General features: G+C 43.5%; 1 protein-coding gene across 1 annotated transcript in view; it reads right to left on the reverse strand.

The window, feature by feature from the left end:
- The window catches only part of FBXO34 (F-box protein 34), a 79420-nt gene extending 77447 nt beyond the window's left edge, over window positions 1-1973 (reverse strand). Inside the window, exon 1 of the mRNA XM_008576682.1 lies at window positions 1751-1973. The gene's annotated coding sequence lies outside the window, so the exon portion shown is untranslated. The remainder of the gene's footprint in view (window positions 1-1750) is intronic.
- Window positions 1974-4374: the final 2401 nt, after the last annotated feature.

Here is a 4374-nt window from a genome sequence, read left to right on the forward strand (position 1 = left end):
ACCCTCAATTATCCATGATAGCTTATGGTGAGACAGGGACAACCTGGATAAATTAAATCCTCAGGTAATTATTATAAGAAGAATGTTGGATTATTTCAAACTCCCCCCCTCCTTTTTTTTTTTTTAACAAAACAAAAAGTTCATTTAAATTAAGCTAAAATAAGCTCTCCCTCCCACTGGCTATTCTGTAACAAAAATGCTAACAAGCAGACAGATGTCTAGCAAAAACAAAAAAAAAAGTTAAGGCAAACCGAATTACATCTGGTTCTACCCCCCCCCCCCAGCAACTCTGATCACAAACCAAACTACGAGTTAGGTTCCTTGAAAGGTACTTAAACATCCAAGCCCTCCCTCCCAAAATTTCCTACTCTGATTTAGATTTTTCTAAATCAAATGTGCCTTGTATTAAACTGTATTAACAACTATAGGAAAGCAAAGTATTTCAGTCCCAAAATGTATTTCTTCGACATATTTTAAGATGGCTAAAGCAGGGAGACTGGAAAAAACGAGATCAGCTGGAAGGCTGTCCTTTTGTGGAAAGAAATTTACATCTATAAGTGCAAACAGCCAGGCTTCCTCTGAGGCACCCCTCCTTTGGCTACTACCTATTCTTTGAGGGCAGCTGTGAGATAACCTGAAATGATTTTCATCTGCATACAAGATGTCCCTACTTAACGTCTGCCTTCCTTCTTTCACCTGTGAGGACACCTCCCCCCGCGCTGAGCTTCAAGAGATCTGGTCTCAGGCCATTGTTCTGGGGCTTGTACCTCCCTCCACCTTCTCTCTTACATACACTGTTATATAAGCTTTGTTCCCCATTAGGAAATAGGAAATTACTCTTATGATTCCTCTGTGCTTTGCCCCTCCCAATATGTTAAATAATAAAATTCGTTATGCCTAAACTAGTCAGTGACTTTTGTTAATGAAGCTTCAGCGATGAAGAGGAAGTTTTTCCTTGGTCCCTACAAATGCTTGCTCGAAACGAAGTCAAAGAAATTGTCAATCATTACATTAAAATTGTAAAACGCTGATATCGAACTCTGATTCAAATCTGCTGCGATTCCAGGCACTGATAGAAGGCTGAACTTCCTTCTTCTCCCCTGTGGGTCCTCCCGGCCCTTCCGCGTGCCAAGGTCCCCACCCGGCCTGCAGTGACGTCACGGCCCATCTCCTGGAAACCCCTGACCTCACAGACACGCGAACCCACAGCACTATGACTTCATCGCGGACTGGGGCGAACCGTAGTCGACCTACGCCAGCCCAGACGCCAGGGAAGCATCCAAGCCTCCTTCCCGCACGGTCCGGAAGGTTAAGGACAAGCGCCAGCTCACCTGAGCTGGGACAAGGACGAATGGCCGCGCCCCGGGCGGGCGCCACCCGGTCGACGCGACCCCCACCCAGAGCCCGACTTCCTCACCGGCCGCGGTGCCGGAGGTGGGAGGGCCGGCCCGATGCCTGCTCACGGCCTATCCGTGATCTCCTCGGCTTCAGCCCGGACCCCGGACCCCGCTCCAGCTCGCCGCCCGCCCCTGCGTGGCCCGCTGGGGCGCTCAGCCCGTGGGCGGGAAGAGAGCCCCCCAGGAGTAGGCGTGGGCCACCGGGTCCCTGTCCACACGCGCCGGGCGGGTCGAGAGCCCCGGCCCCGCGGCGACACCAAATTATAACCATGTTATTGATCTGCACTTTTCTCATGACAGTAAATGAGTGTGATATCCATTTTATACCACGCCCCACCCCGGCCCCAACCCACCTGCGCTCCTGCCCTCGCCGGGGCCTGGCCCGGGGCTGCGATAGCCCGACGCGGAGGCGGCGGCGGGAGGCCTGGCTCGCTCTGCACGGGTAAAGAAAACCGAGCACCCAGCGCGGCTTGGATGAGCCCAACGCTCGCCTCGAAACCCATTTGTTTGGCTAAAACGGCGTGACGTCACGCGCCGGCCCAATCGACGGCGGGCCGGGGGAGGGGCCGCGGAGCCAGCGAGTCGCAGCGCCCCCTGCCGGACGCTGGGAGCGGGAGAGGGGAGCGAAAAGGGAGAACAGGGTGAAGTATCTGCAGGCCCCCAGGTGGTGGGAAGAGTGAAAGCTCGAGCACGCCTGTAGCCAGAGTGGTACTAACTCCTGGGTTCAGTCAGCAGACATGACAAGTTTACTAATAATACTCCTGGGTGGATCTGAAGCAATAAATAGTAGTCGAGACTGTTAGGAGATTGGGTCCCAATCTCGGTTCTGCTACTAGCTTGGAAAGCTGGGCTTCAAAGTTCTGATTTGTAAAATGAAGGTGATGGCAACGATCACAATTCCTTGAACTTGTTAAGACAAGTGAACAGATATGATGTTAATGAGGAGGGAGGGGGGAAAAGGAGGAACTGGTAAAGGGACACGAAAGTCAACTATATTGTATATTGATAAAATAAAAATAAACAGCACCCACCCACCCCACCCCCCAAAATAAGATGGAGGTGTTGGGAGGGTCCCATCTGACTGTCATTCTTCTACATGCAAATCATGGCAGGAATACCTATCAGAAAGTAGATCAACTTCGAGGTTGTCGATCTCAAACTGTTAAAGTCTGTAGAAGCTTAAGGGGTTGTTGATGAACTTGAGTATAGAAGAGGTTTTTAATACTTTATAGTCAAATCAGAGAGACAGTGAGGACCTTTTTGTCCTCAACCTTTAAAATTATCATTGTTTTCATTGTAAAAGTAATTTAAACCACACTGGACAATAAAGAAAATGTCCACATGAGGACAATAGATAAAAAGCCGTCATAACACAGCCGCTCTTAGCATTTAATGTATTTTTTAAGACCTTTTGCCCCATATTTATTTTTACAATGTTGTAATCATAGTGTGCACGCAGTTGTGGATCCTGTTTTTCACTTTTATAAGCATTTTTCATACTTCTATATAAGCTTCATAACCACTTTAACTACATAAATCCTGTTTTTCACTTTTATAAGCATTTTTCATACTTCTATATAAGCTTCATAACCACTTTAACGTCTGCATAAAACTACATTGAGCGGACATACTAAATTTACTGCATTGATTCCCTATTCTTGGACATATACATAAAACTACATTGAGCGGACATACTAAATTTACTGCATTGATTCCCTATTCTTGGACATAACTTATTGCCTTTTCTTTTTGCCATTCTAAAGAAGTTATAGAACGTCTTCATGAATGTAGATTTTTAAAGATAGATACCCAGGAATGGAATTACTAGGCGAAAGAGCATCAACAATTTTACAGTCACTAATACAAACTGCCAAATGATTTTTAAAAGAATGTACTAAGTTACACTTAAATCAGCAACTTTGATTTTAGCCAGCCCTTTAAAAAAGTAGTTTTGTTCAATTATAAAACTACTCTTGTAAAATATGTATTAAATCTTAAATATCAAAAAGGAAAAAAAAAGAATAAAATAATTTCCCATAATCTTACCACCAAAAAATAACCACTAGACCTTTATCTATATACATATTTTTAATAAAAATTGGGGAGGAGTGTTATATTGTATATCTCGATATCAAACTGTATGTCTTCTTCAAAATATGATTGATATTATCTCAATACATCACGATCACTTGAAACTTCTTTGTCATATTTGACTCAAAGTTAAAAAATGTCAATCTATCCTTTCAGATTCATCTCAAACGCTGTCCTCCTTAAAACCTCTTGATTACAGGAATCAAAAAGTTGATTACTCTAATTTTTTCCTCTTCCTTTATTGGCCCTTATTTTACTCCATACGCATTTTCATGTGTGTATTTAATACCTGCTGCTAGATTCTAAATTGCTGAAAGACAAGGATTATATCCTGGTATCCACCAAAGGGCCTTACACTTGGTATTGCTTAAATGGTCAATGAATAATTATAACCATGTTATTGATCTGCACTTTTCTCATGACAGTAAATGAGTGTGATATCCATTTTATAATGGTGTTTACTGCAGTTTGTTAATATCCAATATTTATTGCATTTACAATGTATGATCCAGACATTATGCTAAGTACTTTACATATATTGATTCATTTAATCAGAAGCACTGTTGTTATTAGAGATGAGGAGACCAAGGCTTAAAGAGTTAAAGCCATTTGACCAAGGTTGTACAAGTAATATAGAGCCAAACTTAAAGATTCCAGAGGCTTTACCATGTCACTATATTGTTACTGGGAGTTTCAGATGAAAGACTTTGAAACCACAAAGCACAACACAGATATCATTGAACTGAAATAACTATGGTCCATGTGAACAGCACATCTTTGTCAAAAGTTCCATCAGTCAGTGTGGTCTAATGCAGTACTTCTCAAGTTTGTGGTTAAAGACTAGTGTTTTTTTTTTGGGCCGGCCCGTGGCTCACTCGGGAGAGTG

Source organism: Galeopterus variegatus, unplaced genomic scaffold, assembly GCF_000696425.1.
Source record: "Galeopterus variegatus unplaced genomic scaffold, G_variegatus-3.0.2 Scaffold1387, whole genome shotgun sequence".
Lineage (NCBI taxonomy): Eukaryota > Metazoa > Chordata > Mammalia > Dermoptera > Cynocephalidae > Galeopterus > Galeopterus variegatus.